The following is a 25,956-nucleotide window of genomic DNA, read 5'->3' on the forward strand; positions in this document are numbered from 1 at the left end:
ATATCATCAAAACCTTCTTTGAAAATAAGAAAATAAAATAATTTTTTTAAAAAAGGACATGGAACAGGAACTCCCTCAAACTTGCAAACAGTAGAAGCCAGGTCATTGGGGACACCATCCAAGATCCATTTGGGGAGACAGAAGAGAGCAAGGCCTAACTCTGAATAAACAAACACCCCAGGAAGGGGCAGAAATGAAGGAGCCCTCAAAAGGGATGGAGAGTGGGGCCAAGTTGCCAGTTTATAGAAGTAAAGAGTTGGTGGCAGTATGAGCTGTTGCTAAGTTGTGAAGAAGTCTAAAAGCAGGTTGAAGGAAGCGGACTTGGCCCAGTGGTTAGAGCATCCATCTACCACATGGGAGGTCCATGGTTCAAACCCCGGGCCTCCTTGACCCATGTGGAGCTGGCCCATGTGCAGTGCTGATGCACGCAAGGAGTGCCGTGCTACGCAGGGGTGCCCCCGCGTAGGGGTGCTCCATGCACAAGGAGTGCACCCCATGAGGAGAGCCATCCAGCGTGAAAGAAAGTGCAGCCTGCCCAGGAATGGCGCTGCACACAAGGAGAACTGACACAACAAGATGACACAACAGAAAGAGACACAGAGTCCCGTGCTGCTGACAACAGAAGCAGACAAAGAAGAACACGCAGCAAATAGACACAGAGAACAGACAACTGGGGCGGCAGCAGCGGGGGGGAGATAAACAAACAAACAAACAAACAAACAAATAAATAAATAAATCTTTTTTTTAAAAAAAAGGCAGGTCAATGGACGTGGACTTTGTGGGCCATTTTAGAGCCAACCCTTCAGTAGAACTCAGGGAAGTCACTAGATAAAAATACTCGAAAAGCCCGAGAGAGTAAAGGTAGTGTGATCTTCATTTTTACGTAGAATATTATGAATATTAGGTAGAATATTACATTTATCATTGAGTATAATATTATGTATATTATTATGTAGAATATTCAACAAATGAATCGACTGACTGATAACCTTTTTTTAAATATAAAGGAAGATTCTGAGTTACCTGTGGTAAGTTGGGCTGAAGTTACCGTCAGGGTATGTAATATGTGTTCGTGTGTATGTGTTCTATTTTTTAAAAATTTAACTTTTTTGCTTGGTAATTTTAAGTATCTTCGAATGTAGAGAGAAGTGTATGATGAATTTCCACATGACCACTTAGTGTCAACAATTACTAACTCATGACCAATCATTTATATCTATCCCTGTCCTCCCCATTATTCTCTCCCTCCCTCCCTCCCTCCCTCCCTTCCTCCTTCCCTCCCTCTCACCCTCCCTCCCTCTCTCTTTCTGGACTGAAGATTTTAAAGCTAATTTCAAACATCATATCATTTTATATAAATACTTTGATATACGTCTCTAACAGGGAATTGAAAAAAAATACATGTTTCAGTCTGGGTTCATGTAGAGAAGCACTTGGGACACTGGGAGATGATATAAATATATATCATATATAATCAGGATATGCACACAATACATATTCATATATAGACACACACATAAAATAAGGCTTTATGAGAGGGATACAAATATATCCATATATATATGAATTAAGGCTTTATGACAGGGATTTGACATTATGCAATAACTGTGGAGCTGGAAAAATGATCTCCATAAGGCTGTTGTATTTGCAGTTTTGCATTTGATGCTGGATTTTGAAGTCTGCAGAAAAGGCAGTGTGGCAGTTTGATATAATTAATGAATTCCAAAAAGAAATATTGGGTTATGCTTGTAATCTGATCTGTACCTGGGCATGATTGAGTTACAATTAGGCTCTTGGTGGGTGAGGACTCACAGATAAAAGGCATGGCAAAGGACAGAGTTGAGGGCTTTTAATGTTAGAGTTTTGGTTTTGGAGTTTGATGCTAAAGACTTAAGCTGGAACCCTGGGAAGTCAGCACACAGAGGAAAGAGAAGCCAGCCCCAGGAAGGAAGGAACCTTGAACCCAGAGAAAAGCAAGCCCCAGGAACGTAGGAACCCAGGAAGCCTGAACCTTCGCAGATGTCGGCAGCCATCTTGCTCCAAATAGACTGTGGTGAGGGAAGGAACTTATGCTTATTGCCTGGTATCTGTAAGCTCCTGCCCCAGATAAATACCCTTTATAACACCCAGCAGATTTCTGGTATTTTGCATCAGCACCCCTTTGGCTGACTAATGCAGGCAGTTAGGAAGGAATGGCGGAATATAAAGTGAGAGGGTGTGAAGACAAGCTTGCGCTCAAGAGTTTTGGACTTTGGATGGGAACCCTTGCCCATCTCTTACTGCCTTCAGCTTTAATGATGTGGACGTCCTGCAGAAGCCAGTGCCCTTGGTCATGGAAGTAAACACACACCTGCCCAGAAGGTGGGGAAGCTGAAGAGACAGGAGCTGAATGCTCTCCTGCTTACCAATGAGGTGAGACAGCAGATGATTGACATAAGTTGGAATAGCGTGTGGTGTTCTTATACCCATAAACTGAATGTGAAAACAATATGGCTGCTACTTCACATCTGCCCTCCAAATTTCACACAAGATATCTTTTGTGGCTCCCCCTAACGGAAATGGAAACGTAGGGGGAAGGGAATGCCAGGAAAGGCAATTTAGGCTACCCTAATGTTGACACATTGCAAAACCACCACTATACCTCCTGCAACCATTAGCACGCCTAACAAAATGAACAGTAATTCCCTGATATCCCTGAAAAAAGTCCATGTTCGATTTTACCCTAATTCACTGTGTTGTGAAAATTGGTTTGTGCAAATTAGAGTCCAAGCAAGGATCCATCATACATAGCATTTGGTGCTTATTTCTATATCGGTTCCCCCTTATTTTACTTTATATCATTTGTTGACACAACCAGGTCACTTGTTCTGCAGCATTTCTTCATTTTAGATTTGTCATATTCATTTATCCTCCATATTTCATTTGTTTTGATATTTAGAGCTAGAGACTTATTTAAATTCAAATTTAATATATTGTTTTCAAGAATGTATTACAAGTAGTACTTCCTACTGTATCACAGCAGGAGGCATATGCTATTTTGTTCTTTTTTTTTCAATTAATCTTCAAAGAAGCTTTAGGTTGCAGGAATGTCATACAGAAAATATAGGAGATTCTCAGATACCCAAGACCCTCCCCCTTTTTCACTCTCCCCTACTAATAACATTTTACATGTGGATGGTGCGTTTGTTACAATTGTTGTACAAATATTGAGGCATTGCTACTAACTATAGTAAATGGTTTACATTATGATTTACATGGTGTTTATGTGTGATGAATCTGGACTCAGATGGGATCTCCCTTCATAAGACTTTCATGCTAATGTGCTGGAGGTGCAGTTAATGTTGGGGTTTAAGATATATTTAGGGGATTTGAATCTCTGGACTGACAATGTGATAGCCAGGTCCTGAGCCTCAACAGACTCCAGCACCTACAATCTGATTTATTGGACTTACCACACTCAGCTAAGATGGAGTTGAAGAAGGACAACCACCACACCATGGAGCCTAGAGTGATTACAACTGAAAATGGGAGGATTGCATCCAGCATCCATGTGGAATCTGAGCCTCCTCTTGACATAGAGGTGCAATGGACACAACCAATCCAATGTCCACATAGAAGAGGTGGCATTGGATTGGGAAAAGTGGACATGGTGGACGATGGGTATGGGGAAAGGCAGGAAGAGATGAGAGGTGGAGGCGTCTTTGGGACATGGAGCTGCCCTGGATGGTGCTTCAGAGGTAATCACCGGACATTGTAAATCCTCACAGGGCCCACTGGATGGAATGGAGGAGAGTATGGGCCATGATGTGAACCATTGTCTATGAGGTGCAGAGGTGCCCAAAGATGTACTTACCAAATCCAATGGATATGTCATGATGATGGGAACGAGTGTTGTTGGGGGGGGAGAGGGGGGGTGGGGGGTGGGGTTGAATGGGACCTCACATATATATTTTTAATGTAATATTATTACAAAGTCAATAAAAAAAAAAAGAAAAAAAAAGTCACCACACCCATGGGAATACATTAGTTTAAAAATAAAAAAAATTAAAAAAACATTATGATTTACAGTTTGCACTGTATACTTTTATAGTTTTTTTCCCCACTCTAATCCATATTTTATTCCTCCATCCTGAGGACCCTGGGATGGTGATGCCCACTCCACCTCTAAATTGAGAGGGGGCTTAGATCCCACATGGCTGATGGATGGGATTCTCCTGCTTGCAGCTGCAGACTTTCTTTGTTCCTTGGTGTGGTGGTTGACCATCCTCATCTCCTTGTTAGCGGATCTGGGTAAGTCCAATGAACTGGAGAGTAGGTATTGCAACTCTGCTGAGGCTCACAGCCCAGCTGGCACATGGACAGTCCAGAGATTCAAGTCTCCTGGGCATACACCAACCCCAGCACTAACCATGGGTTCAGTAAAAGTGACAGAAGAGGCATGTGCAGAGAAGTCACATCTGAGTCCAACTCCATCACACTCAGGAGCCCAATTTTAAAGTAGGGCCCAATGGCAAGGCACTGAAGTCCAGAGCCATCTGCCATGACTGTAGGCCTTGGGTGTCTCCATGGCCCTCAGGAGCACCAGTACCTGGGGTTGTATCTACTTTGGCCGTCTCTGAGATCCTGCTGAGACATGCATAAGCATGACCCTTCTGATGACCTCCTGACTCATTTTGAAGTCTCTTAGCCATATAAACTCATTTGTCTTAACCATTTCTTCCTTTTACTCAAGGTCTATTTCTAGTTGCAGCACCAGCTGGAGCTTGGTAGTAATTCCTCACCACCAGGGAGTCTCATCCCAGGGAGTCATGTCCCTCGCTGGGAGGAAGGTAATGCATTTATATTCTGAGTTTGGCTTAGAGAGAGGCCATATTTGAGCAACATGGAGGCTCTCAGCAACATGGAGTGCTGGTCCATTCCATGTGGGTCAGCCCTCTGCTCAGGTCAGCTCTCCACTTGGGCCAACTCAACATGTGGGCCAGTTTGCTTCACCAGGAGGCCCCAGGAATCAAACCCTGGACCTCCTATATGGTAGATAGGAGCCCAATCACTTGAGCCACATCCACTTCTGCTGTCTCACTTTTGATAATGTTAATATCAGAAGTGACACAAGTTGTTGCTTTTTAATTTATTTTTTAAAGATATCTAATTTTTAATCATACTTCTTTATTCTTCTGGAGAATATTTATCCCCACCTAGCTTCAGACCAGGTAGGCAAAGATATAAATCCAAGTCTATAATTATAAATGTCTGCCTTTATCAATAAGAAATAGGTATTCAGCTGCTGTAGTGACGTCTGGCCACAAAGTTGTCTGAATGGTTTTTGATGATGTCTTTGAAGGAAGTAAGTTTGGGACAGAGAATTGCAGAAGGAGAGGTGTTTCTTAGAGCAGTGCATAATCAGAAGTACTATAATTGATTTTCTTAGTTGTTTTTTTATAACACAATTAAATATGTGAAAAATGAAGTGTATTAGTCAGCCAAAAGGGTGCTGATTCAAAATACCAGAAATCATTCGGTTTTTATAAAGGGCGTTTATTTGGGGTAGGAGCTTACAGATACCAGGCCATAAAGCATAAGTTACTTCCCTCACCAAAGTCTATTTTCATGTGTTGGAGCAAGATGGCTGCTGATTTCTGAGAGGGTTCAGGCTTCCTGGGTTCCTTCCTTCCAGGGTCTTGCTTCTCTCTGGGTTCAGGGTTCCTCTCTTCCTAGGGCTTGCTTCTACCTAGCTCAGGGTTCCTCTCTTCCTGGGGCTTGCTTCTCTTTCCTCTGTGTGCTTACTTCCTGGGGCTCCAGTTTAAGGCTTCAGCATCAAACTCCAACATCAAGGATCCAACATAAAAAACCCTCAACTCTGTCCTTTGCCATGCCTTTTATCTGTGAATCCCAACCCACTAAGGAGTGGGGACTCAATACCCTAATGACATGGCCCAATCAAAGCCCTAATTATGACTTAATCATGCCCAGGTACAGACCAGATTACCAACATAATCCAATATCATATCTATTTTGGAATTCATAACCATATCAAACTGCTACAGGAAACAAAATCTACTTTCCCACAGTGTATCATTAAAGTAGGTTGGTTTAACCCAAACTTCTTTGTTTTTCCCAAGTGAGAAGAAAAACACACTGGCATAAAATGAAATATGGGGATACACCCCTCTAGAATTGACTTGTTGGTTAAATGGGATAATTCATTTATCTTGCTTAGCATTGTTCTTTCTCCAAATGTAATATACACTAAACCCTAAATGTATTAGGGTTTAAGACTGTGGGACTGCCTAGATCTATTGCTCATGTGCCTTTGGGCAAGTTACTTCTGCCTCAGTTTCTTCATCTGTAAATTGGGTTAATAATTCTTACCTCACAGAGTTGTCACATGAGAGAGTACATGGTGTACTTGGTGTACAACGATTTTTCAGTAACTATTACCCATTATTTCGATTAGTGAAGTCATCCACCTAGCCCACTGCTTGGCATTCAATGAGCCCGTGATAGGTATCTTACATTTATTTAGTATACAAGTCCTTTTGCTCTACCATTAACCCTATTTTATTTTTTTTAACTTTATTTTTAAAGGAGTTTTAGATTAACAGAAAAGTTACATAAAAAATTTAGGGGATCCCCATGTTAATAACATCTTTTATTGGTATGGTACGTTTGTTAAACAGATGAACAAATATTGAACCATTGCTACTAACAATGGCCTATAGTTTCCATTATAGCTTGCACTTTGCACTGTAAAATTTAGTAGGTTTTGACAAAATGTTTAATGGCCTGTATCAGCCATTGCAATGTCATGCAGGACAATTCCAGTGTCCCCAAAACACCCCCATGTTACACCTATTCTTCCCTTTCCCTCCCCTCAGAGTCTCTGGGGACCACTGCCTTTTTATCAATATAATATAAAGTATTTCCATTGCTAGAATAATAAAAAGTCTACTTTGGCCCATAGTTGCATTTCCCCCTTATGTTTGTTCATTTCTCAATCTTGAGGACTTTGTAACCCTGTTTAAGAAGATAAAAGTATCATGGCTTAATGTTAGTTTCCAAAGTATTTTCTCAATGGGTTTGAACTGTTGATCCCTTGCACAGTTGCTTTAGCGTTTCCCACTGTTGACTAATTACTGAGATGCTGACAGTTTACTCATTGTTTGCAGACATGACCCAAGCTCTTCCTACGGCATTCCAAGTTTTTTTTTACAACAGGGACCAGCAAACTTTATCTGTAAAGGGCCAAATAGTGAACACTTTGGGCTTTGTGGATCGTGTGGCATCTGTTACCTGTTCAGCTATACTGCTCAGCTCAGCCGCTGTAGCTTGAAAGCAGCCCTAGATGATGCATAAATGAAAGAACATGACTTTGTTCCAATTAAAGTTCACATAAAATAAAAATATGGCCCGTTGGCTATAGTATACCAGCCCCTGCTTTTTAAAAATGGATTAATTAGGGAAGCGGCTGTGGCTCAATCAGTTGGGCTCCCGCCTACATATGGGAGGCCCTGGGTTGGGGTCCCAGGGTCTTCTTGTGAAGGCAGGCTCGCCCACATGCTGCAGAGAGCCGCCTGGCCTGCAAGTGCTATGGAGTGCTGCCCGACCCACGAGCACCACGGAGAGCTGACTTAGCAAGGTGACACCACAAAAAAAAGGGAGACAAGCAAAAACACAGAAGAGCACACAGTGAATGGACGCAGAGCAGACAGCAAGCAAGCCGCAAGGGGGGAGGGGAAATAAAATAAATAAATGCAGACACAGAAGAACGCACAGTGAATGGACACAGAGAGCAGACGGCATGCAAAAAGCCACAAGGGGGGGGTGATAATAATAAAAAAAAGTATATCAGTCAAAATAAATTCAAAGAAGAACAACCATTAAAAAAAAAACCAGATTAATTCTTTTTTTTTTTTTTTAGGTACAGGGCCAGGGATTGAACCCAGACCTGGTATGTGGGAAGCCAGCACTCAACCACATTGGCTCCCCTGAATTGGTTTTTTCGTTTGTTTGCATGTTGTTTCTTTTGTTTTGTTTTCAAGAGGCACTGGGAACTGAACCCGGGACCTCCCATGTGGGAAGCAGGTGCTCAACCACTTGAGCCAACTCCACTCCCCAGGCTTAATTTATTTTGAATCGTGTTATAATATACATAACATTAAAATCATTTTAACCATTTTAAGTGGACAACTCTTTGACATTAAGTACACTGACAATGTCGTGTAACTTTCACCACTATTTATTTCCAGACAATTTTCATCAGCCCATACCAAAACTCCTAACTAGCTGGGCAATAACTCCCCATCCCCTTCCCCAACCCCTGAAATCACCCTTCTGCTTTCTATCACTAGGAATTTGCTTATTCTAAGTATTTCATCGAAGGTAAGCCCTACCAACACCTAGATTTTAGCCCAGTCAGCCCCATGTTGGACTTCCGGCCTCCACAACGGTAAAACGATAAATTTGTGTTGTATGTTACTAATTCTGCAACAACCTGTTACAGCAGCCATAGGAAAGCAATGCATGTTTTATACTCTCAGGCAGAGTTTCTCCAAATGCATCTGCTTTGGAATCTCCTTGGGTGCTGATGAGAAATTTAGTTTCCTGGACCTCATTCCAGATGTATTGCATCAGCATCTTAGGGGAGAGACCCCAGAAGTTATATTTGTGGCCTCCCAGCTCTGTAGAGGTTTCTGCTGCCCACTCAAATTGGAGTGCCAGGATTCTGGGATCCCTCATTCCCGACTGGTTGCTCCATGTCTGGAGCACGATCCTAAGGGTTTCCCTGGCCAGAGGTCTTTCAGGTAGTTGATCCAGATCTATGTTTTCAGTAGATAACCAGCCACCTTTATCTTGACTCATTTGAGTCAAGTCAAGTCAAGTCAGCTCATTTGAGTAAACCCCATTTCCAGGCTCCCGTCCATTGCTATGCAGCACCTTGACTGAATGGGGAAGGAAGTGGCCACCAAACCCGGGAGTCATCATCACCAAGCTTATCTGCCTCAAAGAAAAGGTTTCCCCACTGCCTTGTGGTAATTACATCCTGGGCCGGTATCTGACAACTCACCAGCTACTACGTGCTAATCATGTTAAGAAACACACTCCCAGGACTCCATCTGAGGCCCTAGGTCCTTCTCATGCCACTGAAAATGTAAAATGCAGGATGGGGTGTCCGGGGCAGACACTGACAGATGGTGACACTTGGTTTCGGCTGTGACAGATTAGCAAGAGAATTCCACGTTCAAGGGACCAATTACCACTCCATGCCCTCAGGGAAGAGCCCGTCAGATGGATCCTGGGGGCTTATCATAAATGAATTGGAAGGAATAAAATTGCACTCCAACACCATGGGCTGTGTATGCCTGTCAGCAGGTTGTAATTAGTTAATTAAATGCCCAGGCTCACAGCATGGCCCCGGAGGGGGTGGCTGCGGATGCGGGCTGTTTCTGCAACGGGAGCAGGAAACATCTTGGAATATGTGGTCAGGAGAGCGGTTATCGCCTCCTGCTAAAGGGGCTGCTCTTCCTGGAAAGGTCACCAGGAGACTTGGGGGACCTCAGTGGAATCACTGACAGGAGAAGAAGAGATGGACGTGCGTGCCTCCAGCTATCCGGTTATGTACCTGCGTGGAGGCAGGGAAAGGAGCAGGTGGAAAGGAACACGGAACAGGGAGAGGACCAAGGAGGGAGTGAATGACAAAGCCCAGAAAGTGGGAGAGAAAAGCCTTCTTACACATAGAGGTCATCGAAAACCACTTCGTGCTCTCAGGGCAATCGCCCAGGCTTACTACTGGATTTAGAAATCCAACCATTGTTAGGGAGCGGGTGTAGCTCAGTGGTTGTGTACTTGAGGTCCTGGGTTCAATTCCTGACACCTCCTACTAAGAAAAAGAAAAAATATAAATTGCTGGATTGTAATGAGTTCCTTGTAGAACAATGGGTTGTTGGTGATTGGAGACTAGAAGAAAGGAAGATAAACAGAGAGAAGAATGGATTTCCTTCTTTCTCCAAAGCCACCCCTTTTCAGCTATTCCATAACTGGCCCATTCTGGATCTTTCCAACAAATGTTCCCCTTTGCATGTTAATTTTCTATGCTGAGTCTGAAAACGAGTTTGAAAATAAGCGTACCCCAGTGGAGATACCTCCCTTTCCTTCACCCTGAATTTTCCTGCATCTACTTCTCCCAGCTCCACTATTTTTTTTTCTATTTTTTATTACCTTTTTAAAAAAGATACATAGATCACACAAAATGTTACATTAGAAAATATAAGAGGTTCCCATATACCCCACTCCCCACACCCCCCACTCCTCCCCCATCAACAACTTCTTTCATTAGTGTGGTGCATTCATTGCATTTGATGAGTACATTTTGGAGCACTGCTATACCGCATGGATTATAGTTTACATTGTAGTTTACACTCCTTCCCAATCCATTCAGTGGGTTTTGGCAGGATATATCATGTCCTGCATCTGTCCCTGCAATATCATTGAGGTCAAATCCAAGCCCTGAAAATGCCCCCATATCACATCTCTTTTTCCCTCCCCCTGCCTTCAGCAACTATTGTAGCCACTGTCTCTACATCAATGATACGACTTCTTCTATTGCTAGAGTCACAACTCAGCTCCACTATTAACACCTTCTTTCTAAACATCAGATATCTCAACTGGACAAGGGCAGTGGCTTCTATCTGGTCTTTATGCTTCCACTCTTGCCCCATTTCAAACCATTCTCCACACATGGTCCAGAATGATCTTTCAATGGTTACATCGGTTTATACCATTCCTCGGTTTAAAATCCTCCAATCATTTCCCATTGTTCTTTGAGTCAAAGTAAACCCTTACCCTGGCTTACAAAGGCCCCTGAAATCTGAACCCTATCTCCCTCCCTGCTACCATCCTTTTCCAGCCCTTACTCAACCTGCTCCAGCCATAGGATTTTTTGCAGACCATTGACCATCACGAGTTTATACTTAAGACTGAAGATCTTTGCGCTAATGGGTCTCTTTGCTTGGAACCATTTCCCTGGTTGTTCTTCACATGTTGGCTCCACTTAATAATTCATATCCAGTTCTTTAACTAAACTCTTACACTGTCATAGTTTTTCAGTTGATTCCCTAGGTTTTCAAATTTCTATCCAGTTCTGTTCCTGAACTCTCTTAGGTTTTCCCAAATCAATCATAAAGTACCATGACACCTGCAAGGAATAATAATAATCTTCCCCTCTTTCCAGGTTTTATATCTCATTTCTTTCTTTTATTTAACTGGAGCAGTTAGTTCTTCCATGGCTATTGTAGCTTTAAATAGAGCTTGATCTGATTCCTGTTTAGTTGGTCTGGCGAATCCCTCTATATTCAAGAAATGCAAAATTTCTTGGGTGCTTCCTAAGTTCTCTAAGAAAGGCATGCAACGTTATCATCTCAAAATTTTTATAAATTTTCATTATAATCTGCTGCTCCCTGAAATCCACATGACATCTGATATTCTCAATAGTGATAGTCAATTCACTAAAGTTTACTCTTTGAGTTTATTTTCACCATGGCATTATATCCAGTAGGAAGAATAGTAAAATCTACCATTCTTCTTCCACTTGGAATATATATTAATAACTAGAAAATATTAGGGACTCCACCAGAAACAATTTCATTTTTCTAGAGTCTGAGGACCTGCATACTCATGATTTGGGAGAAAATAGAACAGTTCTGTGAAAAATATATCTGCTGCCATACAGTAATATTCTTGCATCAATGCCAAAGATGTACTGTATAGGGGAGTATGGAAAAATATGCCAAATGTACACTATGGACCATAATTAGAGGTTAATAGTCTGATGATATTATCTCATAATCTGTAACATGTTCTGCCACGGTGCGGTGTGTCGGTGAAACAGTGTTGTATGGGAATTCTACACATGTGCATGATTGTTTCTTAAGTTCACAATTTCTGTAATAAAGATGTATTTATATATATATATCTGCTGCTCATTTTGCTTGAATTTTTGACATCACTCCCCCTTTTGTTGAAGGCAGAGCTTACGCAGAGTGGGCATTATTTGGTTGCCTCCTTGGCATATGTTTTCCATTCTCCTCTTCTTAATTGCACTAAGAATTTCCTTGGGAAAAATGTCCCATCCTTAATTGTGTGCATGTGGCTTTGGTGGGAGCTAAAGCAGTCACAGGATAACATCCCCCTGACCACAGGGGTCTGGCTCAGCCCTGGGTGCACAACCTTGGTGGAAGTCCAGAGGCACTAGGCGTTTCCTTGACCACCAAGATCAGCCTTGGGGTCATTTGCAGCCCGGGATGCACGAACTTGACTTCTCCCCTTCCAGCCACTCCCCTAACCTGTCCCTCGGCCTTTGCCAGCCTGATTCTCAGTTCTTTTGCATTGAGGAGCCTGGAAAAGCAGTAGAAAGCACCTGTGGCAAGGGAGCATAGGGGAAGGGAGGAGAGCTCCAAGAAGGGCAAGTGTTGCAGGGCTCAGAGTTTTGGCATCTGAGAGGCTCCAAAGCAGCCGGGGAGGGGCAAGTGTGAAAGGGTTTTCCAGAAGCGCTGTGCATATTCCAACTTCAATTTCCTTTATTCTTCTTTGAGAGATGCAAATCAAGATTAATTTACATGAAATCCCCAGTTAATAGTGTCCGGTGGCTAGAGAGTGTTTCTTTGACTGCACCTTTTGGCCAAAACTGGACCTCATAGCATGATGCCTTGTAACGGATTAAATGTCACTTCAAAGCTTCCAGAGAGGCTTTCCACAGGCTCCCAATGGAATTCCAACCCCCCTATTGTCTTCGTTCACGTGCTCCACAGTTTTCCTTCATAGAACTTGCCACAACCTGTAATGCCCCGTTTTTCTGATAACCTGTTCCTGCTTGCTTCTCCAAGACACTATGAGTTTCAGGAAGCAGGATGAAGGTTGTTTTAGGATTAAATTCCAAGCCTGACACACAGTGGATATTCACCAAGTGTCTGTGGAGGAACTGAAGGAGGTTGGGTTGCTACATCTTTCCTTTGTTCTCAGCTATCACCTGGGCTCTGGTGCAGGAAGCAGTTCAGGCAGATGTCCAGCTTTCTTACATTTCCAGGTACTTGTTGGCCTCAGGAAGTGGGTCTGTTGATGGGTTTGGAGAGTGAAACTGTGAAGTAGGCTCCTTACTGCTCCCTCCGGAAAAATAAATCAAACAAGTAATCACAGAATTATTGTTTTACAGCCTCAAGGGGCATGCATGACTTGATTCAGACGATCTGAGGGGAAAACATTATGCCGCTTATTCACCGACTAAAAATATCCTTAAGTATATATCATTCTAGATTAGTCACTGTGCTTTACGCTAGGAATTCTGCAGGAACAAAGCGAGCATAGAAAAACCCAGCCACGGAGTTTTAGAAAGGCTAAACGATCTGCCCAAGATTACAAAGTGGAGGGAGAATCTGCCCTCTTATTCAGAATTTTTTGTAGCTGCCATTTATTGCTCTCCCTCTTTACTCAAGTAAAAATATAAATGATGGGGATGCCCTGGCCACTTTCTGTTGTTTCTCTGTGTGTGGGAAATGTGGCTGTACAGTAGCCAGCAAAGAAACAAATCCCCTGGCAGAGAGGCCGTCTCTATACCCTATTTGCTTATTGGCTCTGCTACCACTGTTTGAAGACACACCTCATTGACAGCGTGTAATGACCACCAATAAACCATGTGCTGGTAAATAATAAATATAGGAAACTTTCTGATAGAGCAATTACAAGCCCAGCTGACAATGTTGGACTATATGTTTTGGAATGTTGTCTTTGAATAAGATCTTGGAGCTGGTCTTTCTTTAGCCAGGACACCTTGGTTTCTGGTTCTGACTTGGACACTCATGCCGGGTGGGCTGGGCAGGCTCAACAGCCCTTAGCTATATAGTCTATATACCAAGAGAACGCAAATATATCACATTGGAGTCATCGTGTTGTGTACCAAAATCAGAAGTTAACATATGGATCATGTTTAGATATCTCAGTTTTGCCTGTGGGTTGCTTTTTTTTTGAAGGAGCAACCCACATTTATCTTTTTGCCTCTTAAAATACACTACTCTAATTTGAATAAAGTTAAAAAAAAAGAATCAGGATGTTAGTGGCAACTTTGTATTCACAGAAAACACTTCCTTGCGTATCCCTGTTCCACTTTATCAGGGGCGAATCTGATGTTGAACAGCAGGGGACCACTGTACCAGCATCAGCTCCTAAAAGCAAGGATACATTTAGGGATAAGAAGTGGCTGTTTTCCCTGCCACCTCTTACCCCTCTTGCTGTTTAGGTGTAACCTTTATGTTGGGCCCCAAGCAATTGAAATTATTTCCCTTTTTTTGGTCAATTAAGTGTATGAGGAAGCAAAACCTGAATTTGATAATGGAAATATGATTCATATTTCCATTAAGGACAAGAAAATGGCCAGGTAGCCTCAGGGGAAGGATAATGGTCTAGGAATTGAATGCATCTAGCTCAAGGCTGATATTGAGAAACCTGGGTTGAAGTGTGCCTTGATCCCAAACTTGAATCTAGGTACAGCTTTTTCCTTTTTAGAAGCTAAGTTCTATGTAGAGCATCTTTATTTCAAGTATCCCCAAACTTGGGGCAATTTGGAAGAAAGAGAGTGCTAATGGAGACCTCGTGGTGTTTTCCCATTGTGTTTAAAATACACTTTTGTGTTGTGTGCATGTGTATGTGTGTATATGGAGACCTCGTGGGTGTTTTCCCACTGTGTTTAAAATACACTTTTGTGTTGTGTGCATGTGTGTGTGTATATATTTTCTAGGAGTTACTGGGGATTGAACCTGGGACCTCGTACATGGGAAGCAGACACTCAACACTGCTCCCCAATGAGAGTTGGTGTTGCATTTGTTTTTAGGAGGTACTGGGTATTAAACACAGACCTTGTACATGGGAAGCAGGCACTCAACCACTGAACTACATCTGCTCCCCAACAAGAGTTGGTTTTTTTGTTTGTTCATTTTGTTTTTAAGAGGTACTGGGGATCGAACCCAGGACCTTGTACATCAGGAGCAGGCGCTCTACCACTTGAGCTACATGCGCTCCCAATGTTTGGCATATTTTGAGTGCAACCAATCAAAAGAGGTTATTGCGTCTTCAAAATAGGGGTAGCAGGTCTGTCGTTGCTGAGAACCTGGCGCCAAAGAGGATCAGCATCCTTCCCTGGGAAGAACTGGCTATTATTTTAGGAGAATGCTTTGTTCCCACATTCATGACTGTCTTTCTAAGCCAGTCCTTAGAAGGAGGAATAGTTGCCATGGTTCAGAATGGCAGGACAATCTCCACTTACTTATTTTGTCCCACTAGAGATTAATCAGTCCAACTGGAAGCCATAGGCAATTGATACTCAATATCTGTTCATTGAATTGAACCGAATGAAAACTAGGGTGACCTACTGTAAACTTTGATAGGTAGCAAAGTACTCTCGGGGAAAGAGGTTTTATTTCCAATTTTATTTCCCACTGCTCCACAGCCCACTGTCCTCGGTCTAACCAGTCTACTTCCTGCTCCCTCTATGAGCTTTGTACATTTCCACAGCTGCTTCTTTTATTTATACAAACCCCACTCACCAGTCTTCCATGCTGAACTCAGTCCCCTTCTAAGTCTTAATCTCCTTAGTAAGTTATGCTGACAATGCCAACCCATAATGATTTTCCTCTTGTTTGAACTGTTTCAGTAATTGTTGCTTAAGCATCTCATTTGGAACTTAAATAATGCCCCAAATTAAAAGGTATATATTTATATCTTCCTTCCACACCTAAATTCCTCAAGAATATCTCTTGAGAATACTCTGTCTTATGTTTTTGAAATAATCTATATGTTTTTTGCATGACAGAATCTCAATAAATAATTAAAAAATTAGTTGAGGAACTAACTTTCGGTTTATTTTTGTCACCTCAGGACCCCTCCGTCCTCCTCTACCCTCAGCTAACTCATTTTTACTCTTTTAATCGATCTATGTCTATGATACTTTCTGACCCTTTTTTAATGAGCTCTTTAGCCAGTAAGGAAAATTATCAAGAACAATCCAAGGAAAGGAGTGAAGATATCTTACGTTTACGATGACCTAATCACGACGAATAACTCTATATCCCGCGCATCCTCAGACTTAAACTTCTGCCCTTGCTTAGTTGACCTACTAATTCTCTTTTAACACCTTTCCAAAGAAGAGAGGTTTGGCGTCAACGGGTCAAGCTGCAATTACAACCAGTGCCCACCAGAGGGTACTGCGCCCACAGCGGTATTTGGTCACGGCCTGCAGAGAGCGCCCCCTCCTGGAAGAAAAGGGTCACACCGGGTTCACGTGCAAAGCCTGCTGAGGGCCGTCTTTTGACACGTCTAAAACGAAATTTCCTCTTGATACATCACAGGTCTGTTAAGGAAGGTGAGTTCTCATGTCGTTCCAGGGTTATTTTTGATGAGATACGGGGGTTCTTTAAATGTGAGGGATCTCCCTATCTCCTGCCTGGAAAAGAGGGATTTCCCAGCCAAGGTGCCATTTTGGTTTGTGCTGCGCATGATTAGATTTTCTGTTTATTTACTGGTTCTATGGCATTAATAGATTATTTTCATTCGCCACGAGTGGTGTGTGTGGTTGAGTCTTGATATATGTTTTTATCAAACTTGAAGACAACTCGATGTGAAAGAGGTCTAGTTTTTAGCCCAGTGAATTGTAATCAATAAATATGAAAACAGATACTGTTTCCTAAAGCCTGTTGTATATAATCATATAATCTCAATTTCTGGAGAGAGAGCTGACATTGTTTAATGAAAGATACAATTCCATGTGCATAATCACGAGACTTTAACATTTTTTTAAAAACCATTAACTACCATCTTGAATAAATTTGTTGAAAGGGTTGAGTGACGAGAACATGTAAATATAATGATTTTTTTCTCTGAAAAGACATGTCAATATAATATTTACTATTTCAGAGGTCTCTTACTTTACTCAGTGGATGTATAGCTCTTAAAAAGTTGAGTGTAATTGAATTATTGGAAATGGAATCACTTAAACTCTACAGGGTAGTTTACTGTTTTCAGAGACCCTAAGTAGATTAAGGAAATTTTAATACGGAGCACACAATTGTATCATGTTTCTCTTCCCAATTTTTATGTCCCTTGTTTTCTTGTCTCAGCACTTGACCAAGTTTATTCTGATTGCAATTCAGCTGCAGCTGTGGCAAGAAAACCCCACTGTTGTGAAAAGTGAAACGTTTTGTGGTTTGGCTTTCACTTTGGGCTGATGTTTTCCACCAAAAGGAAAGAGAGTTTATGCTCTTTAAAGATTACATCCATCAGGATTGAAATGACATCTGTATTTGCTGCCACGAAGTCAGCTAGAACAAAACATAACAATGAAAGCAAGGGAAGACAAATGTATATCGTATCGTGTTTTATGGCACAAATCGTAGAAAATTGTGTGAAAGTTAGGTAGAAAATATATAGAAATGTCACATCATGCACATATAAATTCTGGAATGTGCAGGGAGAAATTTCATATGCAAATAACCAGTTTTCTAGAAAATATTTGCGTGTGTGGGGGTGTAACAATAGAGCCAATGGACCCCGTAAACTCTCCCTGTGCCCCAGGAAAGCCCACAGATTAGCTAGTTCCTTGCAGTAACCAGAACTTAATAAATGGATTGTATAGCTAGTACCCAGATATGTTTACCAACGTTTTCTTTCTCACTCTTGATATTGCTTTTCCTTTTCTGCAAAGTTGACAAAGCTCTTGTGGCAGATGGGATCATGGCAAGTGTGGGTCCTGATTAAAGAGGCTTTGGAGTTCTTAAAAGCAGTGGGCTTCCCGAGAGTGGTGGGTTGAACTCAGCTCCCCTGGAGGCTTGGCACATTCCTTTTTTTGAATGAATGCTCTTATCTGGCTGGTGTGGCCGGCCAAGCCCTAGAGCCACTTGGCTGCACCTGCTCTTCAAGGGATGGAAACACCTGCCTGGCTAGAGCTTAGCGTTCAAGTACTGTGATTGGAAGGCAAACCTTGTTTCTTTCTCCCTGTTGCTGCCTTCTCTCGCCCTACTCCCCCATCTAAAGCAGCTCTGTTTATTTTAGGGCCCCACCTCCCCTTGGCTTGCCCAGTCTTTCCTTTACATAGTAGGTAGGGAGCTGAAATGGTTGCCCCCTGTGAAATCAATTCAGCAGGGAGCCAGAGCTTCTCAGCTGGCTCCAGGCTGACTGTCCAAAGGGCACAGAGAAGTTTCTGCCTTTTCTGTCCATTTGAGGCTTTTGGAAGCGTGTTAGCTTGCCAGAGCTACTATGACAAATACCACAAACTGGTTGGCGTCAACAATAGGAGTTTATGGTCTCATGAGTTTGGAGGCCAGAAGTCCAAAATCAAGGTGGCGGCAGGGCCACGCTCTCTCCAAAGTCTGTGGCGTTCTGGTGCTGGCATTTCTCTGTCACATGGCGATCTCTCTCTGGCTTCTTCTGATCTTCTTCTGACCGTGTCAGTATTTCCTGCCTCTAAGGACTTCAGCCTTATGGATCAAAGTCCACCCCGATTCAGTACCGCCTCCTCCAAACAGGAATAGGATCCTGTTCACAAATGAGTCCACACTTTAACCTCCAGCATCTCCAAAGGCCTTATTTCCAAATGGGTTCCTACTCTCAGACAGGAGGATTAAAACTTGCATGTGTCTTTCGTGGGGGACTTGATTTGATCCCCAATAAGCAGCTGGTTTGAAAGATCTTCTCTACCTTGTGTGTTGGCTCTTCTCCGTTTGAGTCAACAAGCAGAGACAATTTCTGAAGGTCCATTATGTGGGCCTGCTCCCTCTTCAGCCTCCCCAGCCTTGCCATTTCTAGGGTTGCTCTGTGGAGGACACGAAATCCACACCCATTGCCGAGGCCCAAGTGACCTCTATGGCTCTTGACGGCCTGAGAGGGAGCTCGGGATATTTCTCCAGGCTCTTTCCAGGAGAGAGACAAAGGGAGACCAAAACTGGGGACGGTGCTTGAGCGATGGGTTTATAGTGGCCCCAACAAGTCAGAGAGGTCGCCAGTATTAAGAAAGAGTGCAAGGAACACGGTCAAGGCTAGCAGATGCTCTTATGAACTATGACAGAATTAGGCTTTGTCAGATGGCAGCATAATGAGATGATTCAGGCTGTGACCTCTGTATTCAGACAATTGTGGATTTTACCACTTGAATCAGGATTTTACCAGGTCTTGGTTGAGTGACCTTGAGCAAACTATGTAACTCTTGGATCCTCAGTTTTTCTCATCTGGAAATGGGAAAAAGAATCTCTAAATCTTATGAGCTTGCAGTAGAAATCAAATCACGTAATGACTCTACAAAACTTGGTACCTAATAGGTCAGTTATCTATTATTCACGCCATGGTTGACAAATGACCTTTGTAGGAATGTGGGTATGTATGTGTCTTCTATTGAATTATAAGCCTCCCAGGCAGTGCTTCTCAAACTTTAATGTATGACTAATCACCTGGGAATCTTGTTAAAACAGAGGGGTCTGGATTGAGAGCTGAGAGCCTGCATGTACACAGAAGATGTGATATCTAAGTAAGAGACCACATTTTGAACAGCAAGGCTCCTGGACAACACACCTAGGTCTCAGGTGGATGTTCAAGATGGCTAGCACATAATCCTACACACAGTCGACACCCAATGAAAACCATTTTTTTTTTGAATGAAGAACTGGTGAACTGCATAGCTGAAGGGGTCAATGGTGACATTCAGAAATGATCCCCAAATATTATATTATAGACAGAGCACTTAATTTGGTGATAAGCAAATGTTTGAGAAGGACGCTTTTAAATCTGTGTGACAAAAAGCCAAAGGTATTTATGATGATGTTCGGTTGGCATTGGACGTTCTGTAACTTTTGATGAGAAGGTCAAGGAGAATCTTACTCTGTTTCCTCACAACATATTGCCTGGGTCCACTCTCCAGTGGAGAATATAGGGTTGGGTCTGATAAGTGCTTGGACTGATCAACTAAAATATGTTTGTGTTAAGCAATACTTCCCTCCTCAGAGAGTGAGCTCCATTTGGGAAAAGACCATGTCTGCTTTGTGGCTGCATCACTGAATTCTAGGCTAACACATGGTAGATGGTCAATAAATATATTCTGAATTAGAAGAATGGATAAATTCAGAGAAGGGTAAAACATGGGGCAGAGTGATATGTGCTGAATAATGTTTGAAGTCAGTAGCAAAATGAATAAAGAGCTCCCGTTGGAGAATCCTGGAAGGTTTCTGAGGGGAGGTGCCTTTTTAAATAGTTACTACTTCAGGTCCTTTTTTTTTTTTTTAAGATTTATTTCTCTCTCCTTCCCTGCCCCCCCGCCCACTGCCCCAGTTGTCTGTATCTATTTGCTGTGTCTTCTTCTTTGTCCGCTTCTGTTGTTGTGTTGTCAGCGGCACGGGAATCTGTGTTTCTTTTCATCGCGTCATCTTGTGTCAGCTCTCCGTATGTGTGGCACCATTCCTGGGCAGGCTGCACTTTCTCTCGTGCTGGGTGGCTCTCCTGATGGGGCGCACTCCTTGCGCGTGGGGCTCCTCTGCGCGGGGGGCACCCCTGCGTGGCAGGGCACTCCTTGCGTGCATCAGCACTGCGCATGGCCCGGGGTTTGAACCACGGACCTCCCATGTGGTAGGCGGATGCCCTATCCATTGGGCCAAGTCAGCTTCCCTTCAGGTCCTTCTTAATGAACTGGCACGGAAGATGGATAAAGGACACAGAAAAACCAAATGGGTCAGTCTCACATCATTTTTCTTTTTAACCCTCTTATTCTCTTTCTAAGGCCATGGGTCCATATTTTCTAGCTTTATTGCATGCTCAGTGATCCTAAAGTTGGCATCTGGACATCAGGTATCCGGCATGTGCGAGCCTCTTGTATACTCTAGTTAGACCACTTGCAGTCAGCTGCTTAATAAGTCTAATCGTGTGGGTGAAAATCTTATTTTTGGCTCTTTCCTCCCTGTAAGCTCTGAAACTTGGCTCGATCCCTCCCATTCAAAGGGCTGATGACCTAGAAGTAGAAAGAACAAGAGAACAGAAAGGGCTTCCTAGCAGGTGGATGCCTGCTGGCCTTGTCGGGGCCCTCGCTGGAGGGGGAGGGCCGGCCTCTCCTTTCCGACACACGGACCCACGTGTAAGAGAGAAGCCAGGCTGTCTTCTGACTTCACTCGACTTTCATGACCACCCCAAAGGGGAGCCCATAACTCAAAGAGCGCATTAAAGGGCTCCCATTGTGTGGCAGGCTTTTCAGGGAGATCAAAGTCGCTAATGAAAACAATTAGACAGCCTGCACCTCTTGAAAGCCACACTTGAGCCTTCCAGGGGTGAGCAAATGTCCCGCTTAGAAAAGCTTTAGAGTGAAACGCGGCCCACTCCACTGGAGGTAGAGGAGAGAAACAAATCTTGATTGTAGGGACCCAAGAAAGTGGGCGACGACTCCTTCCCAGTAAGGAGAGAGGATTGTGATACTGAGCTCTCAGTAAGGAGAGAGGCACCTAATGGTGAGCCTCCAGTAAGAGGAGAGGGCTGTAACCCAGCCTCCCAGTAAGGGGAGAGGAGGGAGACGAGAAACGCCTTCTCCGGGACGTGGACAGACAAAAGAGAGACGCAGAGCCTGTGGATAAGTTTCCTTCAAAGAAAGGAGGGTCCCCAACAGTTATTTTATCTCGCTGATAAGAATCACAATCTTGGACGGTTTTGCAGATCCCCTTTTGACCCTCGAGATGCTTGTCTGTGCCTGTGGATGTCTTGAGAACACGGAGAGCCTTTCTGTGAAAGGGAGAGAGTGGGCTGGGATCTTAGGCGAATAGCAAAAAAACCTGGGGAAGCACTCAAGAAAAGGTAAAGCGAGGAACTGAGGAAGATGAAACATATTGCACTATCAGGTGGTGGACCTGACATCTCTAAAGTGCAGACATGGTTCAGTTTTGCGTTTTGGAATGAAATCGTATTGGAATATTCCAGGGCTTGTTGAAAACTGACTCGTGTTCAGGAAATAACTGTGCGTCGTGTCCCGTGGAGAATTTCTGTTTCGATCGCGTTTTCACAAACGGCTGGAGATCCAACGAATTCTTTCGGCCAGCTTAGAGGAAGGCATTTAAAATTTGTTTAGTGTAAGAAATCTCTCACAGTGCTGAATAACGTCTTCGCCGGGCAGTTTGAAAGAGGACTGAGGACAGGGAGGAAAATTCCCCTTGGGGACTTCCAGGCCCTTTGAGAAGTATTTTGTTTGCAAGAAGCGTTTGTGGGAACCTGAGGTCAACTCCCAGTTCTGGCACCGGATATGCAATGCTTTAGAATAAGAATATTAGATAAGAGACCCCGTTAGATAATTAGAACATGGGAAGGGCCGGGTTTCGAGCTGGTTCAGAGTTGCTTTCATCCAGCTTTCTTTGGAGGCGTCGTTCCCATCCACAGAGGGGGCGTGGCACCTTCTGTAAAGGTCACCCTGTGCCAACGGCACCTCGCGATTCCTCTTTTCTGGTATTTCCCCCTATTAACAGCCTCATGCTGGTTCCCTTTATGGGTAAAAAGCACCCGTAATTCTTCTTAGAAGTCAGTCTTGGGAAATTGAAAATGATGCTGAATATTTCCCATTGACAAAAATTTTAGGGCCAACGCCTGAGAGTAACAATGGAACCCTACTCAGGAAGTAGCTATCTCAATTTTTTTTGTCTTTATTTATTTTTTTAATGTTACATTAAAAAAATATGAGGTCCCCATATACCCCCCATCCCCTTACCCTACTCCTTCCCCCATAACAACAACCTCCTCCATCATCATGAGACATTCATTGCACTTGGTGAATACATCTCTGAGCACCGCTGCACCTCATGGTCAATGGTCCACACCATAGCCCACACTCTCCCACAGTCCACCCAGTGGGCCATGGGAGGACATGCAATGTCCAGTAACTGTCCCTGCAACACCACCCAGGACAACTCCAAGTCCCGAAAACGCCTTCTGCTGGAGGGATGCTTGGTTTCTCTTTGCTCTAGAAAATCTCCAGTGTTAGAGCTTCCTCCTCTCATCTCATCCATATCAGCTCCTCTGACCTGGACTTAATATGGAGACGTTGTACGTTAAGGGTGCTGCAACTTTTCTGGGCCTCCCAGGCAACGGGAGCCAGGCTTAGCAAGTGTGGCTTTTCCTTCTATGGGTTCCTTGCCTAGTCCCCAGCTGTGGACCAAAGCCCACCGGACTTGCCCAGGATGGCATTGAACATCTCCATCCCTTGCTGGCTGTACCACAAACACAGAGCCACGTGCCAGCGGGGAGATGGTGGTACGTCGACTCTACCCTGCGGCAGGGGTCAACCACAGCCGCCAGGTGGTTTCATCGTAAATGCCATTCTTGCCAGAGAGGAGGGGAATCACCCTGGTGTGCCATGGGCTTGTGGTGACTCTCTCCTTCTCTCCAGCTCCCTGGGCATTTATTATCAGGCGAGGATAAATGTGGCTTGTTCTCTATTTTTGTGCCACCTCTGATTGTTGTCGGGGTTTCTGGAGTTACAGTCCCCAGGCTGGGTGTTTCATTATAGGGAAGGACCTGCCCTTGGGAATGAGCGTGGGAACGCTGGCTGGCGTTCAGCACGCTGGGGGACATTTAGTGCTATCAGTGCCACTATCAGGAGCACGGACAGAGAAGGCTTTTGGGGGAGCACATGCAAATAGGGTGAAAGGCATGAAAGGAAGGGAATTGAGCTAAACCTGACACTCTCATCAACAATGGACACTGGAGATGTCCTGGGTACTTGTAGACTATTGGTTGTGTGTTTTTATTTTTATTATCCCCCCCCTTGCAGCTTTTTGCCTGCTGCTGCTCTGTGTGTCCATTCTCTGTGCATTCTTCTGTGTCTGTGTTTATTATTTTTATTTATTCTCGCTCCCCCATGGCTTGTTTGCTGTCTGCTCTCTGTCTCCATTCACTGCGCGCTCTTCTGAGTTTTTTGTTTTTGCTTGTGCTCTTCTGTGTTTCTTGCTTGTCTCCCTTTTTGTTGCGTCACCTTGCTGAGTCGGCTCTCTGCAGTGCTTGCGGGCCAGGTGGCGCTCCGTGGCCTTGTGGGCCAGCGGCTCTCCGCAGCGTGCGGGTGAGCCTGCCTTCACAAGGAGGCCCCAGGACGCGAACCCAGGGCCTTCCCTATGGTAGACGGGAGCCCAACTGATAGAGCCATAGCCGCTTCCCTATTGGATGTATTTTGAGAGACGCGTTAGCTTTTGTTTAGCTGAAGCCAAGATCCACTGAGTCACTGGAGAGGTTGCCTGGCCTCCTGAGAGCATTCTGACTCAATGGATGGGCTACGCTGGAGGTCCAGTGATCCAGACCAGCTGTCCAATGCATGGAAGAGTCTCGTCACAAAAAGAAACGTCAAGTCAAGTCAAACCACACTCATGAGGCCATGAGTGGCTTCCCAAGGTTCCCAGAGTTTCCAGGATAAAATTAAAGACCCTTAGCTTAATAAGCCTTAATAGGCCCATGCCTGTAGTTCTGATTTTGTTTCTGATCACCGCCCCCCCCAACTCCTCCCTCTCCTCAGCAGTACAAAATTACTTGGAACACTTGTAGAAAGTGCTAAGTCACTTAATGACACCTCTTACCTTGCCTAGAACACCTTTTTTCTCTACTTTGTGCAGTTCCTTACTAACTAACTAACTAAACTAACTTCAAACATCACATTGTTCTGGGAGACTTCCCTGACCCCCCAGCTTGGTTTTGTTGCCCTCTGTCTGTACGATGCTACCAGAGAACTTGGCCAGCCCGCCATGACTTGTTACCTAACAATGAACTTTTCCAATTTCCCGCCCGGGTGGGAAGCTCTGGGAGAGCAGGAGTTGTGTTTCTTTGGACCCTGAAGCCCCCACCCCCGGCCTCAGACCTGGCACCTAGAAAGTGCCAGGATGGACTGATGACTCGATTCCCTCCCTTAGAGACCCCTTGCCTCAGTGGACCCCAGGAGCTGCATTAGCTTTGCCTTTCCTACGGGGGCTCAGAGAAGCGGGACGCTGCTCATCGGAGGATTTGTGATCTGATGGTCTACAGCAGGGGATCGGCGAACGTTCTCTGCAAAGGGCCAAGAGTAAATATTTGAGGCTTGTGGCCCTGGGGCAACTACGTGACCCAGCCCTTGTAGAGAGCGGGCAGCCGTTGGTGATATGTAAGCCAAGGGGTGGGCTGTTTGCCAGGAACAGTTCATTTCCGAAACTAGGCGGCTAGCCTTGGTTTGCCAACCCCTGATCTCTGGGAAGAAGGTGTGCCAAGCCACACACCCTGAGCAGTTGTTTCTAGGCTGAGCATAGGTCCTGTCTAAAGGACATGTCCAGTTTCTAAAGGGATTTTTTAACTTTTGGGACTGACCTTACCTAACCCTATATCCCAAGTGGACACCCATGGCTAGTTGGAGTTCTGGTCTACCTTTCTGGGTCTACCTTTGGACAGCCGATGTTGGATATCTCTCAGATGGCTTTTTGGGGAAGAGTTGTTTAACAATAAAGAACCTAATTGCTTTCCTCATTAATGCAACCCTATGGATTAGATATGGTTAGAGGCATTTCTTTTTTTTTTTTTCTTCCCAATTAGAGGAGTTGTAGGTTTACAGAAAATTCATGCACAAAATAGAGAGTGACCACATAGATGCATTACTTTCTTCCCCCAATTAGAGGAGTTGTAGGTTTACAGAAAATTTGTGCACAAAATACAGAGTGACCACATAGATGCATTACTTTTTTTTTTTAAGATTTATTTTATTTATTTCTCCCCATGCCCTTGTTGTTTTTTTTTAATGTAAATTTTTATTGTCTTTTTAAAAAAGATGCATAGCTCACATAAAATATTACTTAAAAAATATAAAAGTTTCCTATATACCCTCCCTCCCCCCCTTCCCACATCAACAACCTCTTTCATCAGTGTGGCACATTCATTGCATTTGGTGAATACATTCTGGAG

Source organism: Dasypus novemcinctus, chromosome 28, assembly GCF_030445035.2.
Source record: "Dasypus novemcinctus isolate mDasNov1 chromosome 28, mDasNov1.1.hap2, whole genome shotgun sequence".
NCBI lineage: Eukaryota > Metazoa > Chordata > Mammalia > Cingulata > Dasypodidae > Dasypus > Dasypus novemcinctus.